Source organism: Helianthus annuus, chromosome 14, assembly GCF_002127325.2.
Source record: "Helianthus annuus cultivar XRQ/B chromosome 14, HanXRQr2.0-SUNRISE, whole genome shotgun sequence".
Taxonomy (NCBI): domain Eukaryota; kingdom Viridiplantae; phylum Streptophyta; class Magnoliopsida; order Asterales; family Asteraceae; genus Helianthus; species Helianthus annuus.
Genome location: NC_035446.2, coordinates 64,361,027 through 64,379,349, shown reverse-complemented (window position 1 = coordinate 64,379,349; position 18,323 = coordinate 64,361,027). Strand labels below are relative to the sequence as shown.

At 35.9% G+C, this 18,323-nt stretch overlaps 1 pseudogene; it reads left to right on the top strand.

The window, feature by feature from the left end:
• Positions 1-15,041: 15,041 nt before the first annotated feature.
• LOC110908451 lies at positions 15,042-17,927 on the top strand (annotated as a pseudogene).
• The last annotated feature ends 396 nt before the right edge of the window (positions 17,928-18,323 follow it).

Here is an 18,323-nt window from a genome sequence, read left to right as displayed (position 1 = left end):
CTTTAATTAACATTAATAAATCGTACGGATACATGTAATTATGAGGGTTGTCACATTAAATGGGTCTGGTCTATGTGATCCCATTCAGTAACATCAATGCCATTTGTGATCCCTGCATTTAACATCAAAACAAAAGCGTCCCTTAGTTTTTCATACTGAAATAGAACACAATACTACGTACCATTCCCAACAAACTTTCGGCTTGTTAGAAGTCATTTGCCCTGAAGGGCCACTAACCTGCAAACATAATTTGAAATAACCACACCAGTTACTTTTAGAATCAATAAGCAAATTCACAAAGCAACCTCTTCTTTTCTTGGTTTTTTTTTTTTTAAAAAAGGGGCTTGAGGCAGTACCCTAACAGAGCTTTTCAATTTCATAATTGATTTAAACATCAAACAACACATATCATTTGTTTATATAAATTACAAATTACTTGATCAGTTGAACAAACCTATAAAACACATTGCATATCATATTCTTACAGCAAAGGACTAAATAGATAAAATTAACCTTTGTGGCAAACAGAGCTTTTCAATTTCATAATTGATTCAAACACCCATTTTCCTCTCTCTAATCCACCGTCCAAAATACTCTTCACTGCATCCATAACTTTCCGCCCGCTGCGGCACCAGATACCTTAACAAATCTCAAACCAAATTATTCATTATTCACTAAAAACTTACATAAAAAAGAAAACCCTTACATTTCAGCCGAATCAAAGAAGTTGATTCTAGAATCAATTTCTTTGTCTAACAGCTTAAATGAAGTCTAAAACATACATAATCAAGAAACTTAAAACAAAAACCCATATAATAATAAATTCTTGAAGAAAAAATCAAACCTCTTGAATGGAAGCTAAACGTCTGGTTTCTTCTTCAATCCGACCTAACTAAGCTTGAACCCATTCTTTAACCTCCAACAGAGATCTGATAGTATTACACAGATCTAACATAAAATCTAACAGGGTATGAACATAAACTACAGAAAAACCAAAAAAAAAAAAAAAAAAAAAGGGTAGATCAGGTTAAAAAAAAACGGTACCAATCTGGCCACCAAACGGTAGATCTATGACATCTTCATCATCTTCCACCCACAACCAAACCGTAGATCTGAAATATTACACAGATCCTATTCAAATAACAAAAAAGAAAAAAAAAGATATGGTAAAAAAAAGATATGGTAAAAAAAAGATATGGTACCAATCTAACACAGCTAGGGTTTTGAAAGGAATCAAACGCAGTTAGGAGGAGAGGAGGCTGATAATGATTTCGTGATGTGGTAACCTAATTAGAATGACAGAAATCAATCGCTAGGCTTTACATAAATTGCCATGTTTCGTTTAGGGTTTAATCCAAATCTTCAATTCATAGGGATTGGAATATAAATCGAATGAAAAGAGGATGGTCGTTGCTGACGCCACCGCCAGAGGTAGCCGGGAACCATCTTTCTTTCTTTCTCCTGCAGTTTCTCTCTCTTTCTGGTTCTCAGTTTCTCTCTCTCTCCAAATGAAAAGGCACTAAAATGATGCTTTGGCCGCCCGAATGAGATGAGCGGGATTTCAAAAGTTAAATGAAAAACTTTGGCCGCCCAAATGAGATGAGTGGGATTCCAGATGATGTTAAAAAAAGTTTTCAACACATTTATGCTTTGTAGGTTGTATAATGTGCTTAAAATGGTTGTACAATGGCAAATGACCATTCTTGCCCTTCCTGTATGCTTATTAAAGTAGTATAGATATAGATATATGAACTTCATCACTCAAAGAAAATGTAAAATATAAATCAACAAAGAACTTATTCAATGAAAAAAAAGAATATTTTAATGAAACTATAAAATATAATATTTTGTACGTCTTGAACGGATGATGTGCTTATATTTTCAATCTAAGAGCACGTATATTTTCAACCTAAGAGACCAAGTTAAAAACCGCTTCTAAAATTTGAAAATGTCGTGGAGGAATCAACAAATATATCGAATTATACTAATTTAATGATTTTTTTTAAATTATATGCCATTTATGTGAATTTTAACTTAGCAAGAGACTGAATCAAACTAACTGTCGTTGTGTTATAATTAATTTTTAGTTTTCAACGAGTTGTATCAGTGAGGTTCCATTGAGGGTCGTTCTTGAAAATTTTAAGGATCCTCAACGAGTAGCAAAAAATGGATCCCTAAAATACAACTGCACCATTTTTCGAATTCACAGAAGTGAAGTGTTGAGTTTAAAGTTCATCCTGCTTCAAGCCTTCAATTCAATTGTATAATCGCACCCTTTTTTTACAATCGTTATTTTATCATCTTTAGCCCTTCGCCCTGCTTCAAACCTTTAATCGTCAAACAATTATTTTTGTAGTTGCTGCTACTCGCCACCTTTTTCTAATTACTATCTATTAATTTGTGAAGGGAATGAAGAGTGAATCTTGTGATTGGTTGTTGCATCCTGGGCCGATGATGGGTAGAGGCAGGGAGGGCGATGGACCCAAGCCCAAATATCCTAAGGGCCCAAAGTTTTTTAAAAAAATATATATGTTATGTATTTGTTGTGGGCCTTTGAAAAATTTAACCTAGTTATTGTTATAGGGTTGTAACATGTTGGGCCCTTGAATTGTAAACAAAAGTGACGAGCAGGATATCAAAACACATCAGATAATACACAACGTCACATACAAGCCATCACGATACCAGCGCTCCAATCTTCAAATCGAAGCTCTCACTTGTCTAGCGACCAAATCAGCAAGCAGGGCATTGAATCAGTTCTTTTTGTCTTCTGTCTTCATATACGTTCCAATGTTCAAGGGCTTTGAATCAAATTTTTTTCAAGGAATCAAGGTATGTCCTGCGTTTGGTAGACGTATAGTTTGTTTATGTGATTGTGTGGTTCCATTAAGTGTTAGTTTATGTTGGGAAACAAGCGGTCTCAAAGAATCCCAACAACCCTCCCAAAGCTAACAATAGAGAAATATAACTGAACACAAGAATATACGTGGAAACTCCAAAACCGGAGAAAAACCACGGGCCTCCAGAGAGAAAGATCCACTATGCGACAAATTTTTACAATCACACAGACTAATCTCTCAAGCCTCCCCCCGCCCAATTACAACCACACTTCTCCGAAGCGTTTAACCAAAACCTTCCTACACTCTAAGACAAGAGAACTAGAAAAGAAAGAAAGAACCAAACACTTCAAGTGTATTTTTGGTTAGGGCACTTTGAAACCAAAGCCTTGGACTCCTTTTATAAGCTTGGAGTCCTCCCAAGCTTTCATCCTTGCACCGATGTGGGATGAGCACATTTTTCATATAGCCAAAAAATCCTAACAAATCTCCACCTTGGATATATGAAAAAAACAACCACATCAAAGGAACACCGTCTTCAACCGACGATCATACTCCACCATAAAAGAGTATCTCCACTTAGAATAGACCATTCTAAGAATTTCTTCTCGGCACATGTTGAAAAAACCTGCTGAAAATTTTATGGTGCAACTTCCCAACTTGGCATACCCGGAAGTTCATCAGCCATCAACATCAATTTTTCACCACACATCTTGCATCTATGCCAACCCGATGCCCATGTGTAAATCCGTGAACCCGCTAACAAAATTGCATCCCCTTTCATGGTAGCGCGGGCATACCATAGGGATGACATAACTTCAAAAGAACTCATCACCGTCAACAACGACAGAGACATTGTTAGCTGACTTGGAGCTGCTTGCCGAATCTGCTCCACCTGGACAATTTCTCTTGACATGCCCAGACTGTCCACACTTCCAGCATACAGGAATCTTCTGTGAGTGCTTCTTCTTCCCGTTCCCGCATATTAAAATCGTTCCTTCTGACGAAGTATGACCGCTACTACCCAGTCTTTTCTCTTCAGACAATAGCTTCTCAGTAACATCCGCATACTTCAGGGTCTCTTTCCCATACATCAGAATGGGCTTCATATGCTCATAGGAAGATGTCAAAGATAATATGAGCCTCAGTGCTTTATCCTCATCTTCAACCTTCACTCCAATAGCCTCCAGTTCTGACACGATATTATTAAGAACACTTAGATGATCTGAAATTTTTGTATGTCCATCCATACGAAAGGTATGAAACTGTTCCTTGAGATACAACCGATTTGAGATGCCTTTGCCTTGATACAACTGCTCAAGCTTCTCCCACAAATCCTTTGCAGTTGATATCCCATGCACATTTGCAAGAACATTCTTTGCTAGACACAAACGAATCACACTTGCCGCTCTCAAATCCAAATCTTCCCATTCTTCATCATCGTCTTTACTGGTTCCGCTTGAATCCTTGCTTGAAACAGGGGTCGGTTTCCCCCTCAACGCCTTGTGTAACCCAGATTGAATCAACACATCCTTGACTTGAACTTGCCATAAACCAAAGTTGATTCTTCCATCATATTTCTCTACTTCGAACCTCATGGGACTGTATTTTGACATCGTACCCGTATCTTCAAAAACAATATTGTATACTAGAACACCAAGCCTATAAGCAGTACACCCAACAAAGGATTCCCAAGAAAGAGAGGTGGGTACAATGGACACACTTAAGTACCAAGTCTTTCCTAGCCAGAACCTTCCCAGGATAAAATGCGTATATCCGGCTCGCGTATAATTCTACCGTATACAAACAGTCAACCGAATCAACCAAATCCTCGTTTCTGATGTGGAAGATCAGACTAAGCTGCAACCACAGAGCATACTACGAACCTTCAAAATACCACGACACCCTCCAAGAAAATTTGTTTCTGATGTGGAAGATCAGACTAAGCTGCAACCACAGAGCATACTACGAACCTTCAAAACCGAGACCTCCCCCAAAACCTGGAGCTCTGATACCACTTGTTGGGAAACAAGCGGTCTCAAAGAATCCCAACAACCCTCCCAAAGCTAACAATAGAGAAATATAACTGAACACAAGAATATACGTGGAAACTCCAAAACCGGAGAAAAACCACGGGCCTCCAGAGAGAAAGATCTACTATGCGACAAATTTTTACAATCACACAGACTAATCTCTCAAGCCTCCCCCCGCCCAATTACAACCACACTTCTCCGAAGCGTTTAACTAAAACCTTCCTACACTCTAAGACAAGAGAACTAGAAAAGAAAGAAAGAACCAAACACTTCAAGTGTATTTTTGGTTGGGGCACTTTGAAACCAAAGCCTTGGACTCCTTTTATAAGCTTGGAGTCCTCCCAAGCTTTCATCCTTGCACCGATGTGGGATGAGCACATTTTTCATATAGCCAAAAAATCCTAACAGTTTAGTCAAGAGTAAATTACAAGTTTTGTCCTTTATGTTTACATCAAATTTCAGGCGCTGTCCTTTAGCGCAAAAATTGACAGGCGGTGTCCTTTATGTTGCTAAATCTTGCAAGTTTTGTCCTTTTAGCCAAACCAGGTTAGATTTTTTGGTTAAATCTAGTCATGTGCAAGGCACATGAGGGTACTATTGTAATTTTACCATTCAAGGGGCTATTGTGTAAGATAAATTATATCAAGGGGCTATTATGTAAAAATAAAACAAAATAATTTAAAATATTATTTATATAACCATATATATATATATTTATTTCTGAAAGTAGCAACCATCCTCCACCTCTACCACCACCACCACCCTTCACCGCCACCACTACCACCATTCGTCCCAAACGGTGTATGAATGCAAAAACTATCTTGATTCGCTTCACCACAGACCCTTTATCGAAAACTAAAGTAAAACCCATTACTCCACATAACAATTCACCACAAACCCTTCTCTTAACCACCTGATTAAAACTCATTTTCCACATATCACGGTTACATTTTCTTGCACCATTACTCCACATAAAGATTTGGAGAAAAAAAAAACTTACAAATTACTCCAGTAGCCAACGGGTTCACAGAAAACTTTGAGAACATATCACGGTTACATTTTCTTGCACCATTCACTCACAAGAACAAAGTTTGGGTTTCCGTTTCAAGAATCAAGGTCCGTGATCTTACTTAGGTTACGAGCTGATACACAATGATCTTGACTTGCAACTTTGACCCTAGGTTAGGGTTCTTAACCGTGAATCACCAGTCACCTTCAAATTTGACATAATACATCCAATCTTGATCAAACCATAAATGATTAGATCTGTACGTATTCACCCCAAATTAGATCTGAACACAAATACACTTCAAATTGAACTTCAAAAGGCCCTACATCCGAACCAAAAATATCAAGAAGACACAGATCGGAACATTGAAATCCCCATCATCGGTCACCATCCACAAGCCACTAGCACTCTGGCCGCCACCACCTGCAACCGCCCCTAAAACCACTTCCACCACCGTAAACGCACCTTCACCACAACCCAACTTCAGCATCCACATACCACAACCCACAACCCACAACCCACAACCCAACTTCAGCATCCACATACCACGACCCGCCACCGTACACCTCCCACCACCGCCACCCATCATCATCATCGCACCCACCACCGCTAAACCCACCATCACCGTCGCACCCCTCCACAATCCACCATCGTACAGAGATTTTTAGAGAGAGAGAGTGAGTGCAGTAGTTTTTTAGAGAGAGAGTGAGTGCGAGAGCTTGTGTTAGAGAGAGAGAGAAGAAAAGTAAGAGAGAGAGTGAGTGTGCAGAAGTTAAGAGAGAGATAGAGTAAGTTAATATCTTTTCTAATTTTACAAAATAGTCCTAATCTATATAATACTTACACAATAGCCCCTTGAATGGTAAAATTACAATAGTACCCTCATGTGGCCTTGCACATGACTAGATTTAACCAAAAAATCTAACCTGGTTTGTCTAAAAGGACAAAACTTGCAAGATTTGGCAACATAAAGGACACCGCCTGTCAATTTTTGCGCTAAAGGATAGCGCCTGAAATTTGATGTAAACATAAAGGACAAAACTTGTAATTTACTCTTTAGTCAATTTTATGTATTAAGTTCAGTTGTTAAAATAACTAGTTTTGTAATTTAATTTTAGTTATGTGTAATGTTGATTTGTAAATTACTAAATCGTAAGTATGAAATTCACGGTTGACCATGTGTGATTCTGATTTAAAGTTTACTCTTTTAAATTGTTCATATATACTCAATTTTGTAAGTGGTTTTAGCCTTTCTTTCGGGTTGTAATTTATGTGGGTTAGGGTCGTTAGGTATTGTTAAATGTTGATTCTTGAACATTTAAACTTTGAAGTTATGTTTGTTTCAATTGTTTTACACTTTCATTTTTTTTTCTTCAGAAATATGCCTCCTAAATACAAAAATCTATCTGGTTGTCAAAAACATAAAAAGAAGAAAATAGAGGAAGGAAAACGAAAGGAAGAAAACGCTAGGAGAGTCGCACGATTCGCTTAAGTAGGTAAATTTATATTATTTTGGTATGATACTTTTGTTTTGATAATTGTTATAACAATTCTTGCCATATTATGGTTTTTTTATGTATGATTATTGGGTTTATATTATGTGGGCCCGATTTATTTTTACTCGCACCAGGCCCAAAATGTTTCGAGATTTCTTGAAGACGGCACTGGTTGCATCCAATGAAAAATCTCCACCAAATATGTACGTGGCGGATACACCTCTTCCCCAAACGCCTTTATCTGATGAGAACAACCGCTTCATTCATCTTTATCCCCTATATAACGCAACTTTAGAGCGTGAGACATGGGGTGCTGGTCGTTTGTCGTCGACTCTCTCCGTCGAACCTACACAACCTCCATGGCAATAACATTGCTTGATCAACTTTCCTGCGTTGACGTCAACTAGTGAGTCTTGAGATTGGTTGATGCATTCAACGAAAAATCTCATGTCCACCAAATGTGTACGTGGCGGATACACCTCTTCCCTAAAAACCCTTATCCGATGAGCACAACCGCTTCAGTCATCTTTATCCTTTATTAATAACCCAACACTAGAGAGAGAGACATGAGGTGCCAGTGCCGAATCCCTCCGTCGAACCCGCATAGCCTCCACTGTAGCAACGTTGCTTAATCAACTTTCTAGTGTTGATGTCAACCAGTTCTCTCTCATATTTTGAAGGTTGGGAACATGAGTAGACAGCACGAGGATGTTAGATCGGAGGTTTCCATAGCTCTATTAGTGACAACGGTCCAGCTAGGGGTTCCGATCAACTTCCGACACATTTCCGATAAGCCCTTTTCCTTTGCATGTTCACTATTTGGTTAAATCAGTTGTCCATGATGAGTGGCTTTATGTTCTTTCTCAATTTACTCTCTACTTATCTGATTTATGGTTTTTCATAGTTTTGCCTATGTGTTTGTGGGTGGAAGGGAGAATGTAGATTGAGAATAGGATATGATACGTAATCTTCTTACTTACCGTCTTTCCCTTTTTTGTGTTTTGGTGACAGCTCCTCCACCATAATTGATTGCTACATGTTGCTCGCTTCGTAGTCGTACAGGATTATCAGTCGGTCTATCTTCGATGTTCCCACTTATCAATCCTGGTTGCTTTCCACCGGTCGTTGTGCAGCTTTGGGTAATTTTTTTTCATTTTCACCCTTTTCCCTGTTGTTATTTTTGCTTTTTGTTTGGTTCCCATTCTTTGCTTACAAGGCTTACGCGTTTTCTCCTGCGTTGTTGCCAGAGTCAGAGTTCTGATTTTATGGGATTTGTCTTCTGCTTTGTTCATGGAGTTTGGTAATGATTTAATTTCTTTTGCTGCTTTGTTAACGTTTGGTTTTCGTGATGTTTTTGTTGATTATTGACTTTAGATTTTGCTTCAAATGGCTTTATTGTCCCTCTCAACTTTTGTAAATTCCACATTCATAGTGTGAAAATGGGGGCTTTTTGAGTTACATTTTTTAAGAAAGAATGAAAACCAGTTTGTTCGTGTGTGGGGGTGTTTAATTACATTGTATAGTTGAGAAAATTATGAAAATTTTTGAAGAAGTAAATGGCATGTATGATTTAGAGAATGTGAAAAGTGAAGTTCTTTAAATTCAAAGTGTGAAGTTCTTCTTTCTTATCTTCTTGGATCTTGCTTCTGAATTGAGGCCTCTTTTTCTTGAGTTCTAATCCTTCTTCTAAACACAAGTAGGTGTTTCTGCTAGTCTATTTCATTCATTTGCTAGTTATAAGCTAAAAGTCAAGCAAATTGTGCCTACTAGTACCTTCCCCAAAGTTTTTGAAACATATAAAAATATATGCTTTTCAATAATGTGTGAAACCTGGTGGTGCGTTATTCATAACACGAGTACGTTCATTAACTTTCGCCAAGCCAACCGGTAGTATGTTATGGTACCATAGGACTGACAATCCCGTTTCCAAATTTCCCGGGCTTTGTGGGGAAGTTTGGGGAACAACAGAAACTGTGAAACACAATTGATAAACCCTTTGGTGGTTTGTCCGACGAGTCCACAAAGGCTTGAATGTATTCACCACATGACCACACTTGTTTACACAAAGACGATTAAAACAAGGACGATTGTTTATATAAAACAACGACGAATGGTTTACACAAAATAAAGACGGTTGATTTAGACAAAGCCACAAATGGTTTTTAATTAAAGATATATAAACTATACAAAGTTTTCTTTTAAATCCATTACTTACACGGTTTTACAAAACAAACACTTTTGTCAAGATTCATGGCTACAAGGCTGTCTTACTTATACCAAATTTTATAGTTGTTAAACATGTTGCAATATCAAACACATTTAATACAAGTTTGGTTATAAGGTTTCACTCAACGACTCTCAGAGTCGGACGAGATATTGCAATACAAATTCAAAGCCGTGAATTTGACTACAAAACCTATGTTACTCACCAACTTTATTGTTGACATTATTTTCACATATGTTTCGGGTGCAAATGTGTGATGATTATGAAAGCATGCTACACGTAGTAAAGACTCGGGCCTTAGTTTTACCTTAAAATATAAAGACAATTGTTTGTATTGTTTATGTTTCAAAAGACAATGTAATTCTAATTAATCAATGAAACGAAACTCTAAATACCATGTGTTTGAAACAATTTGTAACGTGACCCCCTAACGTTTTCGTCACGGGTTGTTTTTACGCGTTCGGGGTGTTACACTTGTGTAATCTTAATGCTTGAAAAGTCATTTAATGGGTCACTGGGTCGATGCAAGATTTAAATGTACTGCTTGATTTTTTATTTAAATGACGCATAGTCTGTGTATTCTGATGCCAAGCAGGGCCGTCTCCGAAAATCCTCAAAAAATTTAGGCCCTGTGCGAGTGGAAATATACGGGCCCCTATTGAGCGAATTTTGAAAGGGTTTAAGCTTTAGTTAGGTTTAAACTTTAATTAAACTATTGGGCCAGTTTTATATAGTTTCAAAATTTACTAATGGGTATATTAAATAAAAGAGAATGAGCTTAATTTAAAATAAATTTTAATGTTTAATGAGCTTAAAATAAATAAATTATTAAAGAAAATTAAGAGAAACTTAAAAAAATCTACTTAATAAATAAAATATCAAAATGTTAAAAGACTTAAAGAGAAACTTAAAAAATTCTACCATATAACATTAAACAAAATAACTATTAATTATAATATTTACTATACCTACAATTTAAAAGATTTTATCAGAGTCCTTAGCTTTGGTGGGCCAAATGAAAGGTAAAAGGAAAACTAGGCAGATGGGCCCAAAAGCAATGCAAACAAAAAATATTGATGATGTTTCAAAAATTAAAAGTTGACTAGGACAGGTTTCGATCTTGAGTTTCAGGTAAAACCAAAAGGGCGGCCAACCAAGTCAGCTACATTAAAACATTGAAATTAATTGGGTTTCTATATATGTATATAAAAAAACGAGATTTTTTTGGGCCCTAAAAGGTTTTGGGCCCTGTTCGGTGGCCCACCCTGCACACCCTATGGGCCGGCCCTGATGCCAAGCAAGTCTTTCAACTATCAGATGGATCCTAAACCTGTTGAACCACGTGATAAGGTGGTGCAGGATACTAAACCTATTGTACAAGGTGATAAGGTGGTGCAGTATACTACACTTGTTGTATAAGGTGATAAGGTGGCGCAGGAGACAAAGGTGGTGCATGATGCAAAAATTGTTGTACCAGTAGAGATAAAAGCAAAAAAGGAAGATGATACTGATCCATGAAAGGACTATGATCCAACGGGGCAACGGTCTTGAAGAAAGCTTGGGATTATGATAGTTTGAAGAAAGAGTAGGAGGAGTGGAGGACTTGTACCATCATCCCTATAAAGTAGAGCATGCTTTAGATTCAGACTACTGTTCAAATGACGATTGTCGATGGAAATAATTCTATTATGTTTTTCTTATTTATGCAGTTTCCATTATATCTATCTTGCTTCCTTTTTGTTTTCAACTAGGTAGCGCTTTTCAGTAAACACACACAAAGACTGCCATTAACATACAATTGATATTCATTAGGAACTGATATTCATTAACATTCTTCTAATAGTACATGACGATTACATGCCAAGACACAACAACTTAAAACATGGTAAAATACATGATGATTACAAACCAAGTCACAAATAACACACATTTAAACTTCTTGTTGTTGGATGTCACTAATTCAACCAATTCTTCTAAAGCTCTATTTCTAACAAATAGATTCCTTGCTTTCACTTCATGTCCGTTGATTAAATTTAGCAAACCCGGTATCAATATGTCACCAAAGGTGGCTCAGCCCAACATACGACTCCACAACTTCGAATAATCCTTTGAGAACCACAATTGCAATACACCATTCTTTGAATTGGGGGATGAAACTCAAGTCGGTGTGTTTCTATTTAGGGTTTCTAACGGTCGCTTATGAAGAGGGAGGTTGAAAAAGGAATAAGAAAGGCTTGAATATAATAATAGCTAAATGACCATTTTGTCCCTGATGTTAACGGTCAGCATTAACACAGTTTGAAAAGTGGGTTAATATGATAAAAAAACATGCAAGGCCCCAGTGATAAAAGTAGTTTTCTGTCTATAGTGGCGGATGCGGCCAAATGTTAGTGCCAATGAGGTGGTGGTGAGGTGGCAAGGGAGAGATTTATTGTTCTAAGGGACTCAGGCGAATAGGTGGAGATCGCTAGTTTGATCCTTGAACTGAGCGGGTTTACCTCACCGCACTGTCGTGCCTTCGGGCGAGTGTTCACGGGCTTCTGCCCTGGGTGAGGGTTTTTCTCCGGTTCGGAGACGACTGTATCCAGGATTTGTTGGCCGATAAAAAAAAGTATTATCCAGCTTTCATATATTGTTATGGTGTTGCGATCGACTTGAACGTAGTGTTTCATTAAATGTAAATTGATAAAAAAACCACTTTCTTAAATGGGCATTTTGACGAAGATGTCTCTATGGATAGCTTCTTCGTATGTAATTTGTTTTATAATATATAGGGTTAGGGTTAAATGAAAACATATACGAGTTGTGAGAATTTAGAAAACTCAGTCTTATAAAAGGTTATTCAATTTTTTTTTTACCAGAATTCTAAAAATATCAATTTGTCCAAAAAAAAAGTTTTTTTTTTTTTCATTTATGGTAGCCGTAAATGCTGTAAAAAGTGATTTAACGATTATGTCATGATCTTTTTACAGGTGTTGTAAGAGGCTGAAAAAACACCACTTCGAAAATAGGGGCAAAACTCGCACGGGAAGACCGACTTCTCTAAGTTTTCACAACTCGAAGTGGTTTTCCCTGGATCCTGATCCTGATTATGTTTATATATATATATATATATACATATATATACACACATATTTATATAAGTATATATATACACATATATATATATATATACATGTATATGGTAGGGTTCATGCGAGAACCACCTTTATTGCGAGAAACGCGAGCACCAATGTGAACACAAAAAAATACCTAAAAAATCTAAAAAACACACTTTTTTTAATATTTAAAAAAAAATCGCTATATTTCGTTACCCAAAAAAAAAAAAAAACCTTTTTTTTAGTAATAGTTATGGATGCACATGTGCATATGTATCATTTCTTGGACAAATTCCGTAATATTTTACCAGTAGTAGACAAATGCACTTTCATTTACATTACCATCCGCAATACACTATTTTTTTACATTATCAATATTAAAAATGCACATGTGCATCATTATGTATAACCATGATATAACGTGTTTTGTTACAAAAAGTTGTGATATTATATGATGTAGTAGGCACGTATACATGTTTTTTGGTAAGTTATATCTAGTGGTTGATGATTTGATTATATTTGTCACTTGATGATGTAATATGTTGTTTGGATGGTATAAAGGATGTTGATGGACATGTAATAAAATGAAATATTGGTAATGGTATTGTATTATGGATGGTAGGAGGTAATGGTATTGTATTACGGATGGTAGGAGGTAATGGTAGTGTATTATGGATGGTATGATAGACGAAAGGGAAAGTGTATTCAAAGTGGTGTACCAAAACCCGTTATAACATATTCATACATATAGATGCACATGTGCATTTCTAGTGTTGTTAATGTTATAACAAATTCATACATATAGATGCACATATGCATTTCTAATATTATTAATGTAAAAAGTAGTATATTACGAATGGTAGTGTAAATGAAAGTGCAATTGTCTAATATTAGTAATGTATTACGGAATTTGTCAAAGAAATGATACATATGGACATGTGCATGAATAATTGTTAAACTCGATTTTTTTGTGACGAAATATAGCGATTTTTTTTAAAATAAAATTGAGTGATTTTTGAATTTTTTAGGCATTTTTTGGTCGTGTTCACACTGGTTCGTGCGGTTCTCGCAATAAAGGGTGGTTCCTAACAGATCTTTCTCCTATATATATATAGGGTAAGGTTCATTTGAGAACCACCCTTATTGCTAGAATCGCGAGAACCAATGTGAACACAAAATAAAATCTAAAAAAAATCAAAAAAGCACTCAAAAACTTTTTTTAAAAGCGGCTTCTCGCTTATCCCCATTTGGGAATGAGGAGATCCGACGTCAAGTGTTAATATTTTTTTTAACAAAAATCGCTATATTAGTTAACAAAAAAAACAACTTTTTTTTGAGTAACAGTTATCCATGCACATGTGCATATGTATCATTACTTCGACAACTTCCGTAATACGTTATCAGTAATAGACAATTGAACTTTAATTTATAATACCATCCGTAATACACTACTTTTTACATTACCAATATTCAAAATGCACATGTGCATCATTAGGTATAACCATAATATAACATGTTTTGCTACAAAAAGTTTGTGATTTTGAATGGAGAAGTAGGCCCGTATACATGTTTTTTGGTTAGTTATATCTAGTGGTTGATGGTTTGGCTATAATTGTTACTTTATGATGTAATATGATGATTGGATGGTATAAATGGTGTTGATATACATGTAATAAAGTGAAAATATTGGTAATGGTGTTGTATTATGGATGGTAGAGGTAATGTGTGACAACTGGTAATTTCCGGGTTTTAATTACGTGCATAACGAACATTAATACCATCATAAGTAGCGTAATTAGACGTAAATTAACTTAATTAGGCCCTTGGAAAGCCTAGGAGCGACTACTTGAGTCACGTTACGTGAACGACTTAAACTAAATAAGTACTTAAAGCGTGAAAACAATAAAATTGTTATTTCTTTGTTTTTCATATACTCAAATTATTATTATTTAGGTGTGCGACACCAGACGACTCACATATGTGGTATACATTCGCACACATCAAATACCCAACTAGTTTACGCAATCATTTGCAAGACCCAAAAATTTATTTATCATGTATAAAATAAACCTATAACCTATACATATACACTTACATTAATATATACACACACTTAAATTGTCTACATCCATATTTTTATAAAAAGATAAAGATGTAGGTGAATTAATGATATAAATGAAAGTAAAAAGATATATAAAAAAAATCACCAACTCTTAGAGCATTCTCATCCAGTCCATTAAAGTGACCCTTATCTTTAAAATATAAAAAATCTTTCTAAAAACCCACTCCAACCTATCCACTATATCTATACTCTAACCTTAAATATTAAAAAAAACAACAGTAACTTTTTATACATAAAAAGCTACTGTACCTCTCTATTTCCAACAACCACATCTCCTTTCATCTTCTCCCGCCCCTCTACTCATACACATCGATTACCAGCAACAAATTCAACAAAACTACTGCACTTGCAAGGTTCGGATTTGAGGGTTTCTGTTTGAAAACACTTCCAATTTGTAAACATCGGCGATGATACGGCTTCCGTTGGAAAGTAGGGTTCCGATATGAAAATGATTTTGCTATCAGTGAAAGTATCAACCGATTCATCCTTCAAATCTCCATCCCAATGCTTTCTGTAAGCTTCTTTTTACTCAATCTTTTTTGGATTTTGAGTTTTTAGTCTTAATTCAGAATTGTATAAAACTCAGGTTTTGGATTTCGAAGGGTTGCTGAAGAACTAAACAAGCAGGTATGATTCTTCCTCTGTTTTATGTTTGTGTATATTAATATCGTCACTTTTAAACAAGATTTGCTGCTAATTAGCTTGAATATAAGGCTAGAAGAGAATAAATCATGTGTCAAATATGACGTATATTAGGCTAACTATGTAGGGTTATTCGGTTTGTTTGCGGGTCACGGTCGGCACGTTATCGGGTCGCGGGTTCGTTACGGGTCAAACGGGTCAAGACTTGTATGACATAATCTTATTAGAATAATGGAGTTATAGCCATGATCCCAAATCTGCACGTTATTAAGAAATGGTCAAGTTTGAGAGAGTAAATTGGTGGAGATCATGAACGGAATTGTGAAGTTTGTTAGCTGATATTTTGTTATCTATTTTAGCATGTGCTATTTAGTTTTTTAGTATAAATATGATAGAATAGTTGTATTGTAGATTACCCTTTGATTAATTAATACATAAGTTTTTTTTTCTTTAACTCCACATTCATATACATATGTGTGTGTGATCAAAGGGGCCTGAACCAACAAACTATACAAGGATGGCATATGGAATGATATTAGTAACTTAGCCTAATACTCGTCTCATACGCGTTTGGTATCGAGTATACCCGCTAGTCTATCAAAATCTACCATTTTCACATATTTTAAGCTTGCCTATGGGGCTTGGGTTTCTTTGCCAAAACATATATGATATATATCATTACTCTACAACATGGCTACACACCAAAACAAGCTACGCACATGATTATATTCCTGTATAAGTAAAAGAATCTTAAAAGTAAATGAAGATTAGCACTTACCAAGAGTACAACTAATTAGTTTGAATATAAAATATGAGAACCAAAATTGGTTCTTAAAAAACTGATGCAAACCAGTTCAGTTTGGTCTAATAACTGGTAACCAGTCCAAAAAAAATGTCGAAAAACGCTGCAGTTTTTTTAAGGTTTTTTGCTGAAAAACTGATGCAAACCAGTTCAGTACTTTTTTAGCGTTTTTTGCTGGAAAAAACCTGCAGGTTTTTGTCTTTTTTTTTTTTGCTGAAAAACCGGCACTTTTTTGGCGTTTATAACAATTTTTTACTTATAACATGTATGATGACAGGTTGAGTTAATTGCACGTTTGATCCAATGGTTCGTACATTCTTTCGCAAGTTGTTGAGATACCTATCTTCGGATGATGATAGCGATGATGATCTTTATGAGGATGTCGAAGAACAATGTACTCGCAAACGTCGTAAATTTATTCGACGCGATCATATTCAGGGACATGAGCGTTTATATCGTGATTATTTTGCAGAAAATCCGGTATATCCCTCGAATCTATTTCGGCGAAGATTTCGGATGAGTCGTCCTCTATTTCTCCGTATTCTAAATGAGGTAGTGGCTAACGAGCCATACTTCGTCCAAAGAAGAGATAATATCGGAAGAATCGGTTTATCTTCTATGCAAAAGATAACGGCGGCACTTAGAATGTTGGCCTATGGGGTTAGTGCTGATTTTATGGACGAATACATACGCATCGGTGAAAGCACTGCAATTGAGAGTCTTAAAAAATTCTGTGAGACGATAGTAAGTATTTTTTCATCTGAATATCTACGATCACCAAACACAAATGATATTACCCGATTACTTGCCATTGCGGACCAACGAGGATTCCCCGGAATGCTCGGAAGCATCGACTGCATGCATTGGAAGTGGAAAAATTGTCCCACAGCCTGGAAAGGTATATGTACTCTGGCCACATTCGTGAACCTACTATTATTTTGGAGGCGGTTGCTTCATATGATCTCTGGATATGGCATGCATTTTTTGGTATGCCCGGTTCACATAACGACATTAATGTGTTAGAGAGATCTTTTGTTTTCACGGAACTTGCACAAGGGCGTGCTCCACCAGTCAATTACACAGTCAACAGCCACGACTATACTATGGGGTATTACCTTGCAGATGGTATTTATCCTAAGTGGCAAACTTTTGTAAAAACGATTCCATCACCAAGAGGGAACAAGAATAAACATTTTGCAAAAGCACAAGAATCTGCAAGAAAAGATGTCGAGCGAGCATTTGGTGTACTTCAACAACGATTTGCAATCATTCGAGGACCTTCACGAATGTTCAAATTGAAGGTACTAACAAATATAATGAAAGCATGTGTTATTCTTCATAACATGATCATTGAAGACGAACGTGATGATGGTGATAGTCTTAACATTAAGTATGATCAACTTGACGATGATCTCCCTGAATTGTCGCGCACTCAAACAAATGAGTTTATGGACTTCATCCAACGTCGTCTTCATATTAAAGATAGCTCGGCACATCATCAGCTTCAAGAAGACCTAATTGAACATCAATGGCTACTCTATTCCCAACAATAAACGATGTCGCGCTATATTAGATTGTTTTGTGAATGTTATGAGTTTGATTTAGAAATATGTTATGTGATGATCATTAGAATTATATATGTATGAGTAGAACTTATTAGCTCAACTTTTTTTTAAGTTTGCATCTATTTGGACATTTGAGTTGTAATGTGTTACCATCTTAAATTGTGGGTTGTTGTTTTCGCCATTTCGTTTGGAAATTTTTGTTATGGGTCAAATAGTTTAGATCATATATTCGACTTTGTTGGTTTATGATAATAATTTTTAGTATAACTTCTATAAAAAAAAGTTATTAGAATAAATTTTAGAAGAAAATATAATAAGACAAAACAGATAGTAGTTAAAATTGTAAATTGAAGAAAGAGAATAAATGATAAAAAAAGAATATAGAGATAGGTATGGGGTGTTGGATGTGGAAGTTTTTTAAGATATGATATAAATTTTAAAAAGTAAGCATTTTTTGTTAAATTATAAGGGTAAAGATGGTGGATTGGATGTGAA